The following is a 20,765-nucleotide window of genomic DNA, read 5'->3' on the forward strand; positions in this document are numbered from 1 at the left end:
TTCTGAAATTTTCCAGATTAAAAATGTGCTCCCAAGCTAATGAAAAGCACCATAGATACAGTGATATTTGCTTTCTCTTGCCTTCTCTCCTTCTTCCTTTAGCACCATCAAAAAAGCCTTGCTTCTTCATGGTCCTCACCTACATGGAGGAATCTCTTCTTCTCCCCATAAAGTGGACCTGAGGTAGAGATAATTTTTGTTTCTCCTAAAGAAATATGTGTGTGTGTGTGTGTGTGTGTGTGTGTGTGTGTGTGTGCACATACAGTGGAGTACTCTGTACGAAGTCCGGGGTCAAGGATTCATGGAAATAATAAAGTTTGGGGAGTTGCAAACATTTTCCCTCTACTAGTGGGGGAAAGTGATCATACCCCATCTGATGTTGGACAGTGGAGGAAAACATCCTAGAAGTACATTAGGGACAGCGAGAGCAGAACAGGACAAGAGTACTCCACTGTAAGTGAGCAGTCCCTAAGTGACATAGAAGTTGAATCTTACATGAGGCCACAGGTGTAGGGGTTGACACTGGAGAATAACAGGATTGAGGGCTACAACCTGTCTTGGATGAACACAGCAGGAGAGCAACATGATGGTGACACAGAGGAATGTGGCACAATGCCACTTAGCCAAGGTGAAGTCATGAATTTTAAAACTCTAACATTTACTGAGGTTTTATATTGTGCTTGATTCTCTACTTAGTTAATTCATTTAATCTTTACATGCACACACGCACACATGCAAACCCACCTATCGAAGCAGGTAGAATCATAACCAATTATTTACAGATGGAAAAACTGAGGCACAGATAAACGGCATAACTTGTCCATGGTCACACTGCCAGTACATGCTATAGGTGGGGTCTAACCCAGGCAGTATCTCTCCTGAGATATGGTCAAATCATGTCAGATAATGCCAATGTCCCTCTTCACTTGAAACCATCCACACAGCTAGACTGCAGTGAAAGGAACACAGGAAAACATTTTGAGTTGATTTAATTTTGAATTTTTCCCATGAGCAGAATAAGTGCTTAAAAATAAAAGTCTGTTTTAATACCTGACAGTATTTAAAAAGATATAGAATTGGGATCAGACACTGTCATGATTTTCTAATATCTTGCAGGGCAATAAGGATTTAACAGAGCACAAGTATTGGTGTTCATGGGGAAAAAATGAAGCCATTTCATGTTTCTACATTCCTACGTTGATACTCCTCAGTAAGCTGGACACAAACAGTTGTCTCACTTACAAAATGAGGCAGTTTTAAGCACAGGTTTTGGAGTGAGCAAACTTGGTTTGAAATATGGACTTTTGCACTTTTGCCTTAATTCGGGTTCCTCATTGGTAAAATGAATACAATAATACCTATTTATCAATATTGTCATAAGAAGTAAATGAGACAGGGAAGGTAGACTATGCTGCTTAAACAGTAAGGCCCCATTTCAGTGGCTTAACAGACTAGAATGTTATTTCTTATTTATACAAGATTCTTGGATGAGTATTCAGGTCTGGTCAGTGACTCTCCATCATGTGGCCATCAGGGAACTAGGCTGACTACAGCTAAGTCAGCAAAAAAGAGAGAGAGAGAAAGGAAAAGGATAATTGCACATGGAAGGTTTTGTGGGCAAGGCCCACAGTTGCAAATTACTTCTGTAAAGATCTTAGTCACATGACTGTACTCACCTCCAGGAAATACTGGGAGATATATAATCTGTGTGCTTAAGAATGAAAAAAGGAGGTTGTGGATAGCTGGCAATTTTTGTCACATGTACCTAAAATGCTTAGCAGAGTGCCTGACACAAAACTGCATTCAATTTAGCTGTTGCTGCTATCTCTCAAAACCCTTATGGGTTTAAAATTCTAAGAAGTAAAATGGAAAATTATTTTAATTAAACCATAGATAACAAAATTTCTTGTAAATAGAACACTCTGAGCACTGCGATAAATTATTTCAAAGATAAATACACACATATTGAAGGTAAGATGATAATTATTTCCAGAAAAATAGTAGTTGTATCATTATATAAATCTCTACTCCCAGAGAAGTTGAAAGCAGATATTAAAATTTGACAACAAGAAAGGGACCAGAAAAAAAAAAAGTTTCATGAGGAAAAAAATTGTTAGACAACAAGGACCTACTGTATAGTACAGGAAACTATATTCAATATCTTGTAAAAACCTATAATGGAAAAGAATCTAAAATAGAATATATATATATTAATATACTTATAACTGAATTGCTTTGCTATACACTTGAATCTAACACAACATTGTAAGTTAACTATTCTTGAATAAAAAATGGTTTAAAAATTGTTAGAAGACTTCCCTGGTGATGCAGTGGGTTAGAATCCACCTGCCAATGCAGGGGACACAGGTTCAAGCCCTGGTCTGGGAAGAGTCCATATGCCGTGGAGCAACTAAGCCTGTGCGCCACAACTACTGAAGCTGTGCTCTAGAGTCTGCGAGCCACAACTATTGAGCCTGCGTGCCACAACTACTGAAGCCCGCATGCCTAGAGCCCGTGCTCCGCAACAAAAGAAGCCACCGCAATGAAGAGCCCACACACCACAACAAAGAGTAGCTCCTGCTCACAGTAACAAAGACCCAATGCAGCCAAAAATAAATTAAAAAAAAAAAATTGTTAGAACAATATAGCATCCACTTTACAAATCTCTTGTAAATTTCTGCTGAATAAAGTATAAGAGGGAAACAGATCTACGATGGCATAGTATCAACATACACCTTTTCTTCGTAAGAGATGACTTTTCCACAGTTCTATTTCTGGTCTCTTCAGGCTGTGATCTCTAAGGTGCTAACACTGACCTACATCCATCAACTCTCAAGTTTTTGATCTTATATGAAAGATCTAACATCATCCAGGTAAATGTTTAAAGGGATCAAGAGAAATTCACTTATAGTATTTGGTAGGTAATAAAATAGTGGGATAGACCTCATTTTGTTCAAGAGTGGGTTATTGGGGGGACAAAAATAAAGGAAAGAAATCAATATTTTAAAAAAAGCTGAGGTAACGTAATAGGAAGAAAAGAACATAGTTACGTGGGAAAGTGAAATTTTCTGTAGTATCATCTCCTTAGAAATTCCCATGAAGTTAAACAAAACATACCCTTTATGAAGCTAGAGATAAAAGGTTGGCTGATGATATACAGACTGAAATGGAACGTTAGCCATCAGATTTAGGGAAGAAAGCTAAGGAAACAAATGATGCTTTAGCAAAAATATAAATGATACAAGAAGTAGGATTTGGAGGAAAATACCCAAATGTAGATATGAATTCCTCTGGCTCTAGTCATGTGATGATTTTTCCCATTTATGGGATAGAGAAAAACAATATAAATATTTTTTCTGTAGCAAGCTGGGCTTAAAGTTTCTACACCATATCTCATGAGGCAGGAGCTTTCAAACTTTGATAACCACTATCTAGAATGAAGACATAATTTTACATCATGACCTTATGCACATAAACACACAAACACACAATGACAGTCTTCTGAAGCAATACTATGTGTAATGCTGTCTGGAACTTTCTCTTCTCTTCTCTTTTCTTCTAATTCATTTTAAATAATGCTGATTGAGACTCATCAATCTGATTTCCTGAGAACCTGATGAACCCTGACAATGGCTAAAGTTGTCTATGAATTTGCACTGAAAAAGAAAGAATACTGATTCCATGCTTGAAGTTTCTTTTTGTTTGTTTCCTGGTGATCCTTCTGTGTGTACCTAATCTACTTAGGAGCAGGTCCATCCCTTTCTTTAAGCTCTAAGAGGATTCTCCTGAGCAATGCTTAATGGGAATTTACTTAGAAAATGTTGTGAGGAGGGGGGAGGATGTGAATAGATTCTTCATCAGCTCAATCTGTATGCTCCTCAAACCCCAGGGAACTCAATAAAGGGAGAGGACTAATTAAAGTGGGAGACCAAAATCTCCTCTTGAGACTAAGCTGAAGGCTAGAGGCACCCCCTCTTCATTTGTCCCTAACAAGAGCGAGCAATGCCAGCTCAGGTCTCCAGACATTTTAACAATATCGCTTTCTTAGTCAGAGTGCTAAAAACAGTGTACTGTAATCTCATTCAGTACATTTTAAAGTGCAGGAAATCTCTAAATACTGAATCTTGAAATAAATGTATTGTGTTATGACAGCATTTTAAAATAAGAAGATTAAAGAGAATAGAACAAAAATATCTGATGGCTTTGCAGATTTTATATATGTTATTTCACAATTTTTTTTTCATTTACTTAGATATACGTCTGTCTAAACATGTATGTAAGTATGTACTCATTTATGATATAAACTATTTTGCTTATAGTAAAAAGCATTGTAAACTGCTTTAAGTTATTTTGTCACTGCATTTAAGTGGAAGTAAAAAAACATGTGAAAACTGACTGGTTTATTTGTGTTGGGGTCATAGAATTTTTATTTTATTAGTATCAAGATCAAAAAAGAAAAAGAAAATAAGTCAGTCTAACCTGGAAGACTGGACAACCTGGAAGAAATGGACAAATTCTTAGAAAAACACAACCTTCAGAGACTGAACCAGGAAGAAATAGAAAATATAAACAAACCAATCACAAACAGTGAAATTGAAACTGTGATTAAAAATCTTCAAACAAACAAAAGCCCAGGACCAGATGGCCTCACAGGTGAATTGTATAAAACATTTAGAGAAGAGCTAACAACCATCCTTCTCAAACTCTTCCAAAATATAGCAGAAAGAGGAACACTACCAAACTCATTCTACGAGGCCACCATCACCCGGATACCAAAACAAGAGGAAGATGTCACAAAAAAAGAAAATTACAGGCCAATATCACTGATGAACTTAGATGCAAAAATCCTCAACAAAATACTAGCAAACAGAATCCAACAGCACATTAAAAGGATCATACACCATGATCAAGTGGGGTTTATCCCAGGAATGGGAGGATTCTTCAATATATGCAAATCAATCAATGTGATAAACCATATTAACAAATTGAAGTTTAAAAACCATATGATCATCTCAATAGATGCAGAAAAAGCTTTCATCAAAATTCAACACCCATTTATGATAAAAACCCTCCAGAAACTAGACATAGAAGGACCTTCCCTCAACATAATAAAGGCCATATATGACATACCCACAGCCAACATCATTCTCAATGGTGAAAAACTGAAACCATTTCCACTAAGATCAGGAACAAGACACGGTTGCCCACTCTCACCACCATTATTCAACATAGTTTTGGAAGTTTTAGCCACAGCAATCAGAGACGAAAAAGAAATAGAAGGAATTCAAATCAGAAAAGAAGAAGTAAAACTGTCACTGTTTGCAGGTGACATGACACTATACATAGAAAATCCTAAAGATGCTCCAGAAAACTACTAGAGCTAATCAATGAATTTGGTAAAGTAGCAGGATACAAAATTAATGCACAGAAATCTCTTGCATTCCTATACACTAATGATGAAAAATCTGAAGGAGAAATTAAGGAAACACTTCCATTTAACATTGTAACAAAAGGAATAAAACACCTAGGAATAAATCTACCTAAGGAGACAAAAGACCTGTATGCAGAAAACTATATGACACTGATGAAAGAAATTAAAAATGATACAAACAGATGGAGAGTTATACCATGTTCTTGAATTGGAAGAATCAACATTGTGAAAATGACTATACTACACAAAGCAATCTACAGATTCAATGCAATCCCTATCAAACTACCAATGGCATTTTTCACAGGACTAGAACAAAAAATTGTACAATTTGTATGGAAACACAAAAGACCCTGAATAGCCAAAGCAACCCTGAGAAAGAAAAACGGAGCTGGAGGAATCAGGCTCCCTGACTTCAGACTATACTACAAAGCTACAGTCATCAAGACAGTATGCTACTGGTGCAAAAACAGAAATATAGATCAATGGAACAGGATAGAAAGCCCAGAGATAAACCCACGCACATATGGTCACCTTGTCTTTGATAAAGGAGGCAAGAATATACAATGGAGAAAAGACAGCCTCTTCAATAAGTGGTGCTGGGAAAACTGGACAGCTACATGTAAAAGAATGAAATTAAAACACTCCCTAACACCATATAAAAATAAACTCAAAATGGATTAAAGACCTAAACATAAGGCCAGACACTATAAAACTCTTAGAGGAAAACACAGGCAGCACACTCTATGACATAAATCACAGCAAAATCCTTTTTGACCCACCTCCTAGAGAAATGGAAATAAAAACAAAAATAAACAAATGGGACCTAATGAAACTTAAAAGCTTTTGCACAGCAAAGGAAATCATAAACAAGACGAAAAGACAACCTTCAGAATGGGAGAATATATTAGCAAAAGAAGCAACTGACAAATGATTAATCTCCAAAATACACAAGCAGCTCATGCAGCTCAATATCAAAAAAACAAACAACCCAATCCAAAAATGGGAGGAAGACCTAAAGAGACATTTCTCCAAAGAAGATATGCAGATTACCAACAGACACATGAAAGGATGCTCAACATCACTAATCATTAGAGAAATGCAAATCAAAACTACAATGAGGTATCACCTCACACGGGTCACAATGGCCATCATCAAAAAATCTACAAACAGTAAATGCTGTTTGAGAAAAGGGAACCCTCTTGTGCTGTTGGTGGGAATGTAAATTGATACAGCCACTATGGAGAACAGTATGGAGGTTCCTTAAAAAACTAAAAATAGAAGTACCATATGACCCACTACTGGGCATATACCCTGAGAAAACCATAATTCAAAAAGTGTTATGTACCACAATGTACATTGCAGCTCTATTTACAATAGCTAGGACATGAAAGCAACTTAAGTGTCCATTAACAGATGAATGGATAAAGAAGATGTGGCACATATATACAATGGAATATTACTCAGCCATAAAAAGAAACAAAATTGGGTTACTTGTAGTGAGGTGGATGGATCTAGAGACTGTCATACAGAGTGAAGTAAGTCAGAAAGAGAAAAACCAATACTGTACGCTACTACATTATATGGAATGTAAAAAAAAAAAAAAAAAACGTTATGACTAACCTATGGGCAGGACAGGAATTACGATGCAGACAGGCATAGAGAATGGACTTGAGGACACGGGGAGGGGGAAGGGTAAGCTGGGACAAAGTGAGAGTGTGTCATGGACATATATATACTCCCAAATGTAAAATAGCTAGTGGGAAGCAGCTGAATAGCACAGAGAGATCAGCTCGGTGCTTTGTGTCCAACTAGAGGGGTGGGATAGGGAGGATGGGAGGGAGTTGCAAGAGAGAGGAGATATGGGGATATATGTATACATTTAGCCGATTCACTTTGTTATACAGCAGCCAGTAACACAACATTGTAAAGCAATTATATGCCAGTAAAGATGTTAAAAAAATTTTGCTGAGAGTAAAACTTAAATATTCATATTTATATACACACACATATATATACACACAGAGAGAGACAGAGACAGAGTCAGGGAGACAAAAAGAGAGAAAGAGATATAAATAAATATTTTTATAAAGATACACAGCAAGAGACGAGACCTTTCATGTTCTAATGAAAGGATGAAATTTTCTATAATCCTTTTTAAAATTGTATCTGCAAATAAGGGATAAAACTGTATTTTTAAACTTTATTTTCTTTTAAAATAAATTCAATTTTCACTAAGAAACCATAAAGGACCTAGAAAAATATTGCATACATTTATTCATGGGTTAAGGAAAGCTTTCTTTGTAGTTCATAAAGATAGGAAACTCCAAGAACTGATTAATAAATCTGGTACATGAAAAAATATGCATGTATATATATATATATATATATCAATTTCGGCTGCTTTAACAAATTACCATTGACCAGGTGGCTTAAACAACAAGTTGTGGAGGCTGGAAATCCATGATCATGGTGTCAGCATGGCTGTGTTCTGGTGAGAGCCCTCTTCAGGTTTGCAGAAAGTTGACTTCTCACTGTATCCTCACATGGTGGAAAAAGAGTGAGCTAGCTCTCCGGCCCCTTCTGATAAGGGTATCAATCCCATTCATGAGGGATCCACCCTCATACCTAATTGCCTCTCAAAGACCCCACCTCCAAATACCATTACATTGAGGATTAGATTTCAACATAGGAATTTGGCAGGGAGGGGACTCAAACATTTAGTCCATAACTATATATAAAATATAAGTACACACACATATTTATATATGTGCATGTATATAAAATGTGTATGTGTATACATATACAAACACATAATATATAAATATATAAATAAATTATATATATATGTGTGTGTGTATATATATATATATATACACATACAGGTAAAAGCAGATTAAAAGACCAAAAGTCTCTGAAAATACTTTGAAACCTATGTTTTGGCCAAGTGCTAAAGCCTTAATTGGTCCTTATATGTGTAAATTGTGTATGACACCACTCCAAGGGACAAAATTTGCATTCGTAGTGCTTGTAGATTTGTTGATGTGAATACTGTAGATTTGTAAACTTGACAGTTTGCTGGCAGATTGCAGGCAGTGAAGTGTCCTGAAGAGGATCTGTCTCTAATTTCTGGAATGTGCTATTTGGGAGAATGATTGTTGATCCTGTCAGAGGAGAGAACACATTCCAATTTTTACTATGTACCGCACTTTTTTATTTTATTTATTTATTTATTTATGGCTGTGTTGGGTCTTTGTTTTCTGTGCGAGGGCTTTCTCTAATTGCGGCAAGTTGGGGCCACTCTTCATCGCGGCGCGCGGGCCTCTCACTCTCACGGCCTCTCTTGTTGCGGAGCACGGGCTCCAGACACGCAGGCTCAGTAATTGTGGCTCACGGGCCCAGCTGCTCCGCGGCATGTGGGATCTTCCCAGACCAGGGCTCGAACCCGTGTCCCCTGCATTGGCAGGCGGATTCTCAACCACTGTGCCACCAGGGAAGCCCAATGTACCGCACTTTTATATTCAGGTTTACATCACTTGCCAGTTAAAATTATGCAAACAATATAATATGTTTCTGTTCAAGTGAATATTTACAAACATCAGGCTCTGCTGTTTCCTGAGTCAAGTTCCCCAGCAACAGCAAGGCCACAGCCCAGCCTTTAAGCATCTCAGAAAGTTGCCTTCCATTTAGCATCCTAAATTAAAGGAAACAAATTATAAAAGTTGAAATAAAAATAAAGCCCCACCTGATGAAATTGAATTGAATTCAGTACCACTGTTACTAAAGTAATGAAATCAAAAATATGAGATGCTATTTTAGTGCTACCAAAATAAAAAGTTAAAAATAATAAAAATCCTACTTTCATAAAGGTAGGCAATTGCTAATCTTTAACATCATTAATGCTTATATAAATTGACTATTATTCCTGAAACAAATTTTATAATATTTCAAACTTTTTAAAAATATTATCATTTAATTCTAGGAACTCACCATAAAGAAATAATATTCAGAGATACAAATGAAGATGTGTATATAACAATACTATTATTTTTAATAGCAAAAAAACTATAAATCTCTTGATTAAAAATGAAAATATTTATTAAATTGGAATTTGAAAACACATTTCCATGTTTAATAAGGAGGTAAGAATTTGTAAATATGATCATTATTACATTTTAATAATATATAATATATTTAATTTATCTAATAGATTACATAATCTATAGCTATACTATATAATCTCTTATCTGTTAGACCTAAAATGTTGTATATTATATGTTATGATATATACTATATCATGTATAATATATTATCATGTAAGATATATTGTATATTATCTTAACATATTATATAATAAAATACATGGTATATAATACATTATATACCATATATATAATTTACTGTATTTGATTACATTATAAATTTACTAAATATACTATAATTAAATGTGATATACTTTATATAATATATATATTTGTATATTTAGCTTCTGCTATCGATTGAAGATTTGTGTCCTCCTCAAATTCATATGTTGACACACTAACCCCCAATGTGACTGTATTTAGGCCCCTATCTCGGGCCTTTAAGGAGATAATTAAGGTTAAATGAGGTCATAAGAGTAGGGTCCTCATCCATTAGGTTTAGTGTCCTTAAAAGAAGCGATACCAGAGAGCTTACTCTTGCTCCAGGTGCCTGCACACAGAGGTAAGGCCATGTCAGTGCACAGCAAGAAGGCTGCCATCTGCAAACCACGAAGTAAGCTCTCACCAGGAACCAAATCTGTCAGCACTTTGATCTTGAATTTCCCAGGTTCCAGAAACTGTGAGAAACAAATTTCTGTTGTTTAAGTCACCCAGTCCGTAATATTTTGTCATGGCAGTGTGAGCTAAAATAGCTTCTTCCAGATTTTCAAATTTTCTACATTTTAAATTTTTATAATGATTTTGGTTGTTTTACGTAGAACTTCCCAGATTTATTATGCTTTAGCAGCAGTCTCAGAATACCAAGTAAAAGTAGGCTGAACAATAAAGGCATTTAGTCTCTCAGTCAATCAGGAGTAAATTTAGTGGAAAGCAGTTCCAGTCTTGGTCCAGTGGCTCAGTGATATCATGAAGGACCTCGTCTCTTCTCATCTTTCTCCCTGTGATCCTCAGAAGATCATTCAACTTCAGAATTGAAAGACAGTTTCTATGATCAGGTCCTTATTAGATATCACTCAAGATAGGAAGAAGGGAGATAGATGGAATAATTGGGTTTTTGTGGCCACAAACTGAGTCATATCCCCACCTACAATAAGGCAATTATTGGCAATGGATTATAAACATTTATACCTTGGATCTTGGTCCACTTCTAAAAATTATATTTTATGGGTAAAGAACAAATTTGCGTTTAGGGGACATCATAAGTGTAGTCCGATATTATATCACATTATCAACTCTAGCTCACGGTCAGGATGGCTGCCAACAAAATAACATCAGCACCTCACAACCATGACTTAGACTTAGATGAGGGTGAAAACAAAGAGAAGTTTTTTGTTTGTTTGTTTGTTTTTGTATTGTTGCAAAATCAAAGTTCTGCGAGAATGTTCCAAACAGGGCTAGTTTCTGATCACACCCATGTGTCCAGGGACCTTCCAACCTGTTGTGGATGCTGTGGTCTCCATCCGCCCTTCAGGATAGAGCCACACATTCCCCAGCTGCCAGCGGTGTTTGTTCAAAATGATAATCATATGAGACTATGTTTTTTCTCATGGTTTCTCTACAAGTTTCCATTTCCAAATTATTAAATAAGAGTATCCTTTTGTTCCCATATGAGTTTAAAAAAAATGAATATATCTCAGTTGGCATGAGGTTACTTTTCTAAGGCAAAAAACATTTGATGTAGTATATAGTTTGGTTTTATGACAGTGTAAACTGTCACCCCAAACATTCATAACAGTCTTTCATACCTGTAAATGCTTTGTGGAAATCAAGGAGTGAGGTTCAGATAAGGTAAAATCTAGCATAAGAAAAAGAAAACAGCCATGGAAGATGTGGTGGGTAAAATAATAGTCCTTCAAAGATGTCCATATCCTAATCCCTGGAACCTTTGAATATGTTACCTCCCATGGCAAAAAGAAATTAAGGTAGCAGATGAAATAAAGGTTGCTAAATCAGCTGACCTTAAAAATAGGGAGAATATCCTGATTATCTGTGCAGGCCCAATGTAATCACAATGGCCTTTTAAAATAGAAGAGCTTGGCCAAAGAGGTCATCAGAGTGATGCAGTGTGAAGGTCTCAACCCACTCTTGCTGGCTTTAAAGATAGAGGAAGGATGCCAGGACACAAGGAACATGGCCAGCCTCTGGAAGCTGGAAAGTGCAAGAGATCTCTCCCCTAGAGCCTGAAGAAAGGAATGCAGCCCCGCTGACACGTTGATTTTAGCCCTGTGACACTTCTGACCTCTAAAACGTTGAGATAATAAATTTACTTTGTCTGAAGTCACTATGTTTGTGACAATTTGGTATGAGAGCAATAGGAAACTATCACAGAAGGCTGGATGCAATTGGGTTAGGGACTGAACCCACGAGAATGTAAGGGCACAAAAATACACAGAAATTTGGGGCCGGGGAGCATGGGGATTGTTCAGAGACTAGAAATGGGAGAATTAAGCCAACTTCATATATGCCTCAAAAGGTAAGTTAACCTTACCTTAACACTAACTCAAGATTTAGCTGTAAAAAAGGCCCTGCTTCTGTTTCTATTATGACTGTTGCTATTGTTACCACTGGTGCACTGCCTGACTTTGGACATTTATATTTTCACTTTACCCAGTTCTGTGTTTGGATTCATGATCCTATGTTCATCCTACCCTCTAAAATCAATCTCCTAAAATCAATCTCAAGGCTATAATTTCTCTTTGGCCATGTATTCCACAAAGGCCACAGCCCAGCTCATCTTCTAAAGCTGCAGTTCTCAAACTGAAGTATGCTAAAAACGGAGATATCCAGAGACTAGCCTGGGGTAAAGCAAGGCCATATAATCTCCAAAAATAATCTTCAGGAAATATCAGCACTTTTTAAAACATCTTTATTGAGGTATAATTGCTTTACAGTGTTGTGTTAGTTGCTGCTGTATAATAAAGTGAATCAGCTATACATATACATGTATCCCCATATCCCCTCCCTCTTGCGTCTCCCTCCCACCCTCCCTATCCCACCCCTCTAGGTGGTCACAAAGCAGTGAGCTGATCTCCCTGTGCTATGCGGCTGCTTCCCACTAGCTATCTATTTTACATTTGGTAGTGTAGATATGTCCATGCCACTCTCTCACTTCGTCCCAGCTTACCCTTCCCCCTCCCCATGCCCTCAGGTCCATTCTCTATGTCTTCATCTTTATTCCTGTTATGCCCCTAGGTTCTTCAGAACCTTTTTTTTTTTTTTTTAGATTCCATATATATGTGTTAGCATACGGTATTTGTTTTTCTCTTTCTGACTTAGTTCACTCTGTATGACAGACTCTAGGTCCATCCACCTCACTGCAATAACTCAATTAGTTTTACTGTATGACCTTAAAGAATTTGTTTTTTGACATTAAAACTGGGCAAGCAAAACTACAGACCTAGCTTTCTGGTTTAGCCAATCTAATACTTTCTTCTTTCATGAATATACAATATTTATATGCAATCAGGCATTGGAATATTGGCTATTTTTGTGCTCTCATGTGGCATCAGTGGCATTAATACTGTAGCCTATATTCGGCCAGAACAAATTTTATTATTTCACTGGTTGCTATAGCTAATCTTAGGCCATACCACCAAACCCAATTGAATAAGCTTGAAAATGGGAGATACACAGCACTGGACTTTTTTTTAGTTTATCATTTTTATTTTCATTCATGATCACACAGACATATACACATACACACACGCATACACACATGTCCACAAATCAAAACTCATTGACAATTGTGCTCCATCAAATTTTCTGTTAACAAATAATTAAATATCCAATATTTCACTTAAACATTGAAAAGTGTCTTTATTATGTCTTTCTTTTTTATTGTTTAAAATTAAAATATTTTTTAAATTATACTTTCAACTGGGATCATAGATAAAAAGTTAAAACAGAGAGTTTGAAGAAGTAGAGGCTCAGTATGTACTTATTCAAATGAATTAGGGAAGTTCAAAAGCATTTTCAATTATTGAGCATTGAAATAGGCATGCTGTCACCTTTCAAATGGAGGAAATGAACTTTACAATGAATCTCTTAGCACTACCCCAACTATGGTTAGTAAATTTGTAGAAGCAGTAGTTAATCTAAATAGGATAATTTAGATTTTTACTAAATATATGTACTTTATTACCAAAGAGATGCAAATCAGTTTAATTTAACAGAAGTGATATTGTACAATTTTTAAGCTTTGTCATCAAGAGATCTTACAGTGTTTATTCAACCACATTTGGAAATTTACCTTGAGATCACCATATATAGAAACCCTAACTTGCCTAAAGAAGAAGAAGAAGCCACATGAAGCAACCATCAGACAGCAAACACCAACTTCAACATACATGAGTGAGGCCATCTTAGATTACTGAGTCCTAATAAAGCTGTCAAATCCACAGTTGCATGAATGAACCTAGGCAAAACCAGCAGAAGCCCTGCTTTGCTGAGCCCAACCCAAGCTGACCTTCAGAATCTTGACCAAATAGTTACTATTTAAGCTTCCAAGTTCAGAGTTTGTTCTGTTACACAGCAATAAACCACTGATACAATATGTTTATTATCAAGTGTGCTTTCAAAATCCCATGAGACATCAAAAATTTATAAGAATACACTAAAATAAATCAATTGACCTCTTTAATATTTGGCTTGAAAACCTCCCTTAGTCAGATCCACATGTTCATTAGAAGAATTTTCTACCTTCCATATTATTAGGCATGATCATTTTGACATTTTTTTCCACAACTACGTAATATGTGTCACCAGTTTTTCAGCCTCAATTAGCATTCTTCTCATTATTTTTCAAGTGTGCATGAATAATTCATTTGCCATTTCTCTAGCCTTGCAACTTTTCTAGCCTATTCTCACCATCTTGCACCAAAGCTAATGCCACTTGTTTGGGGTTTTTGTTATGCACTATCCTACATCTAGATATTAATATCTGTACCAGTTATTTATCAGTGCTTAAAAAAACACCCCAAACTTGATGGATTAAAACAAGCCATTTAATTTGCCCACTGTTCTGTCAGCAATTTTCGCTGGACCTAGATAGACAGTTCTTCTGCTGGTCTTGCCTGTGTTCCCACATGCAGCTACAGTTATCTGACAATTGGGCTCAGTGCTTCACTCATACAACTGGCAACTTAGGCTGGGAGGAGGTCAATGGGCCCTCTGCTGGAAAAGTCTGACTTTGTTCCATGTGGCTTTTCATGCTTCAGTAGGCTACACTGGACTTTTGCATAATACTCTTAGGGCTGCATTCAAGGAAGATAAAATCAGAAGCTAGATGCCACTTGAGCCCATGTTTATTCTGCCATACATTAACAGTCAAGGCTCATCAGAAGACCAGCCCAGATTTAGAGGGTGATGTAGTGGGTTGAATGACTGCCTCCCCAAAGATATGTCTATGTCCTAGTAACCGGACTCTGTGAATGTGACAGTATTTGGAAAAAGGGTCTTTGCAGATGTAATTAAATTAAAAGATCTTGTGATGAGACCATCCTGGATATCCTCAGGCAAACCCTGAAACCAATGATAAGGGTCCTTATAAAGGACCGAATAGGAGAAGGCACAGACAGAGCAGAGGAGAGGCCATGTGAGGATGGAGGCAAAGCTTGGAGTGAAGCAGCCACAAAGGAATGCTAATAGCCACCAGAAGATGGAAGACACAAGGAAAGATTCTTCTGTAGAGTCTTCAGAGGGACTATGACCCTACTGACACCTTAATTTCAGATTCTGGCAGTCAGAACCATAAGATAATAAATCTTGGTTGTTTTAAGTCTCCAAATTTATGGTAATTTGTTACCATGGCCAGAGGATATAGCCTGCACTTCCTGACCGGAGGTATGAGAAACAAAGTCTCTTTGCAAAGGGGTAGATATGGGAATGGGTGAAACTATTGCAGACATATTTGAAAACAATCTATCACATGTAGGAAATCAATGCTCTTGCAGCAACATTTGAAACTCATTTTCATTAAAAATGAAAAGTTGAATGAAACTAAGAATTTTATTCAATTAAAATGAGGGATGCCTTGCCTAGAAATAATACATTTAAAAGTGCAAGTCAACATGCAAATTTTTAAAGGCTCAAATTTTCTTATTTGTCAGTTTCATTATTTTCTAGGAAGAGCTTATGTAAGAGGAGAAAATTGGGTTAATTTTTAAAAATTTTTATAGATGAATTAGTTTTGCATTAAAAAGCAGCATAACTGAAAAAGATGACTTTACTTTGAAAAGCTAATGATGCATTTAAATGGTATACTTGAGCTATAGATTGATAGTTTCTTAACTCATAGTAGCTATTACATTTATACTTTGTTTATATTTATAATAATGGTCTCTACAGAACAATTAATTTACAAATTGTTCTATGGAAAAAGAGATGTAGAAGATATTTTAATAAGGTATGTGAATTTCTTTGGCAAGCAAAACTGACCATTAAAAAAAAATAATAATAAATGCTGGAAACATGCCCAGATGGAGCTAAATCTATGGGGAGCCAAAAAATGTGAGTGGCATCTCTAAATAAAATTTTTGTAAACCCAGATTATTACCTTCATTAATCACCAATGATGTCTCAAATGTACTGTCTCTTAATTATCACAAGGTAGTCAATATAATGATAAAATTGGAAGTTTTGTACAAAGAAAACCCAGTGGTTTTAACACTCGTGTTTGAAACAAATGTATAATAAATTAGAAAGAATATTTGCAAAGGCACCTTGCTACACCTGTCAGCACATAGAAGGTGTTGACAGTTTTTGAACCTAGGGTTTAATTCTTGTTGCTGATTTTGCTTCCTCCTTATGAAGAAGAAAAAAATAAGAAGACACAAAGGACTTTAAGGTTTAATTAATGAAATGAATTCAGTCTTCTCCTTAATAAGCAATACCCCAGCCAAGTTCGGTATCTTTGTGGATGTGTTTCCAAGGTTTAATAATCCTAAAGAGCAACTTCAAGACAAAAACTATAAATTTGTTTATGGTTTAAAGCAAAACTGAAAAAACAATAAGTCAACAAAACTATAAAAACAATAAAGTATGGGAACTGAATGAGGAGAAATTATTATGGGGATTATAGTCTGATTGGAACTCAATTCATTTATATGCAGTTTAAATTACAGCTTCAATGGAAAGGTAAAGAATAGCATTGCCAATTATTTTTCTTCACTGAAAAAACAGTTTGGTGATTATTGCCCTGAAGCACTAGGAAAGATTGACCAGTGGATCAAAAACTTGTTCTGTTCACCACAGAGCAAAAAACTTCACATTTTCCTCCCCACTCTCCCACCAGCCCCCAAAATAAAATTTCCACTAATGTCTTATTTATTGGTTTCTTAGGTAACATAACTTAGTTATTACCTGATCATAGTGATTGAAAAAAATAACTTATTACTTACAGTTATGTATTAATGTAAGGCTAAGTTATCAAAATACTATGAAAATATAGCAATGAAAAAACTTGCTAGAATGATGTCACCTGTTACAATCTCAGCCAATTTCTTTTAGTTGATACATTCAGTCAGTGTCAGAGCTGCTCCTCCTTTTACTGTTAAATAGGAAATTCATTCATATGATGTTTGTTGATAACTTAAAATATTGTATATTAAAACAAATATCATAGGTTTTTCATGAATAACTTCAAGCAGAACCATCCAGCTTGCAATATTCATACAAGATGTTATGCCTCTAGATTCCCAATGCTTGAGTTCACTTACCCCTCAGCTATTAGGTTTGAGAAGTTTGAGGCACACTGTTCCAAAACATGTTTGTTGACACAGCTGTATTTTGTTTTTGTCAAACTGTTTTGGGGGCACTTTTCTGGCTTCATCTATTTTATACACAGTTAACAATCTACTCTGAAGTTCTTTGGGATGTTGTATTTATATCAGCCCCACACACTTGGGGGGAGAAAAGAGTATCATTAATGGACATGATGTCGGTAGGAGCTGCATTATTTCTGAAAATCTCTCTAACTTCTTTGCTTTAAATGTTCATCTTGACAACTTACTCATGTACTTACTCAATGCAGTCACTATATATATTTGCAGTGAAGTTAAAAACTCCCTATCTGGGAGTATCAAAGGCTTTATATATGTATAAATGAAAAATATCTCATCCACTTATTTCTTCATCCATGCACACACACACGCTTACCTTTGGATAACATTTGCAGATCAAAATTAATTTACAGTTAAAGCTGATGTTGTTAAAGGAAGTTCACTGATGACACTGTGAAATCCAATCTTTCTCCAGATTTCACGTGAGAACTTCTATTAATAGAAGACCTTTTTACCTTCTTTAAAACTTCTTGGGGCTTCCCTGGTGGCGCAGTGGATGAGAGTCTGCCTGCCGATGCAGGGGACACGGGTTCGAGCCCTGGTCCGGGAAGATCCCACGTGCCGCGGAGCAACTAGGCCCATGAGCCACAACTACTGAGCCTGCGCGTCTGGAGCCTGTGCTCCGCAACAAGAGAGGCCGCGATAGTGAGAGGACCGCACACCGCGATGTAGAGTGGCCCCCGCTTGCCGCAACTAGAGAAAGCCCTCTCACAGAAACGAGGACCCAACACAGCCATAAATAAATAAATAAATAAATAAATAAATAAATAAATAAATAAATAAAAGGTCATTTGTAAAAAAAAAACTTCTTGAATTTGAGGCTTAACTTTTATCAGTTAATATAATGGCCTTTCTAAGGTTTCATTAACTCCCAGAAGGACACTGTCATCTTTTTTACACAGTTCATATCTTTACCTAGATTATAAGTATATTTAGTGTCTTTATATGTTCAAAAGACTCATGTTAAAATAAATACTAACTTAGTCCTTCGTGTACTAAATTCTAAAGTCCTTCGTGTATTAAATTCCCTATATGTAGATTGGAAGGATTTTATTTGCTGCATTTTGATAAATAAAGCAACACTATGCACCATATATCAGTTTAGTCTTTGGCATTTTCCGTTTAGTATTTCTAGAAATGTTGCAATTTTATAATATAAAAAGGCAAGACTCAGTTGGAAATGTCAAAACTATTTTTATTGAAGAGATGATCAATTCCTGGCATTGTTACAAACTGCCAAAGGTTTGTTTTTTAATTCAACATATAATAGGTTCAACATATAGTAGGTGACTTTCCAAATAATACATTATCCTGCAGAATAACACCTAATCAGAGATATGCCAATCCCAGCTGCTGTCTTCTAAAAGTATACCAAAAAGAACAGAGAAATTGTTATTTATAGTCAAATTTCAATTTTTTATAATTGTTATCTTGTCGACATATTACTTCTATGGTTTGCTTCACATTCTTCTAGATAACCTATTTCTAGCCTTTTCAATTTCTGTACTCTTTTGAAGAAACTGAAGGTAAACAATATAAAATTCAAGTCATCTAACATGGTTTTGGCATATCCATACATGTGCATCTGTGGTGAACATGGCATTTAAGGTAAGTGGATAAAATAAACTTGGTTACTTGTTTATTATTGTTTTCCATAGTTTCTGTACTGGCTGTACAAATAATTAGGATTTATCTGTTTTTAGATAACTGACATTATACAATGAAGGATCCCTTGATTCTTATCCATGTAAGTTCCATATTAATGGTATATTTTTTTCATGTTTTGACATTGGACAAGCACCAGTGCATCTCCTTGCAAGAGACATTGTTACAGTTTTGTAAAAATAAATCATGTTAGTAAAACTGAAAAGAATTTTGGCACTTTGACATGATGCACTCATTGTGTGAGCTTTCAGTATTTCCTTGATAAATGTAAAGGCTTATTAAGTGAGCTGCTGTAGGATAAAAGAGTCACAAAGTTTATTTCATTTATACTTTTAAATTCAAATCTCCCTCAGACAATTTGTGTTTGCTCAGTCGTTTAATAACATTTATTGTGTTCCTACCACAGGCCAAGCTCTCTTTGAGGGACTAGGGATCTACAGTAAACCAAACCAAAATCACGATTCTAATGGATTTTACACTTATGTGTGTTGGGGCAAGGGAGTATTAAATAGAAAAATTAGATATGTGAATAACTTGATAATGCTTCAGTTGTTGATATAAAATAAGGCATGGTAAGGGAGATAGTGGTACCTGGGTGAGTATTGCTAATTGATAGGAGATGTAAGGAAAGGGAGGCCTCTCTGATAAGTAGAGATTTCAAGTAAGAAAATGAGCCCTGAAGATAATCCTGTCAAAAAGCATACCAGGCACAGCTGGTACAGTAATGCAAGGGAAAGAAATAGAGCTTGTTTACCATTGTCCAGGAATAATAAGAGGACAGTGTGCCTAGGGTGCTTTACATTTTTATCACCAATGTTAGGATTTAACAATAATGCTTTTCACTTAGGAACATTTTAAAAATTACCAAGTGTTTGCATATAGTATGTTGTTGATTGACACTATATACCTACAGTATGATTGATAATTATTATCCCAACATTATAAAGGAGGAAAACGAAGTCCAAAGATTTTAAAGGCCTTACCTCCATTCTCACAACTGCTGAGTGATGAAGCTGGAACTGTAATTCAAATCTCCTGATTCCTGGACCATTTTTCTCCCCATTATTTTATATTTTGCATCAAAGTTAGACTAGACTGGGCCTTGATTAGTCTCTGAAATACTCAGTCCAAGACTTGAGAATCTAGAAACAAAACCTCTATTTGAAAGTGCATGCCTTGAGCAACTATAATGCCCATCTGTTGAAAGCTTTACAGTTTAGAGAGGAAACAAAGGCCAAGAGATATGTATATTACTGAAGCTTATAAGGCACTTGAATTTAAAATAGTTTTTCTCTAAAGAGGTAGCATATTCATTGATCTTATATAAAAAAAGTTATCAACTGTAATTCAATAGTTAATTGACATGAAATTTTAAAATTATTTGAGCCCAAATACCCAGGATATATCAGAGTGTCTATTTAACATCCTCTGAACATACCATATGCCATCCTCCTATCAATCTTTTATTCTTTTTATACCATCTACCTGGAATACATTTACATTCTCTCTATTTTGGAAAGTTTTATCTGTTGTTTGAGATATCATTCATGGTACCACTCTGTCAATCATGTCAGTCTCATGTAGTTCAGAATGCACTTAATGCTTGTGTTTACTACTCATTTTGCGACTGAG

This window comes from Balaenoptera acutorostrata, chromosome 5 (genome assembly GCF_949987535.1).
Source record: "Balaenoptera acutorostrata chromosome 5, mBalAcu1.1, whole genome shotgun sequence".
NCBI classification, from domain to species: domain Eukaryota; kingdom Metazoa; phylum Chordata; class Mammalia; order Artiodactyla; family Balaenopteridae; genus Balaenoptera; species Balaenoptera acutorostrata.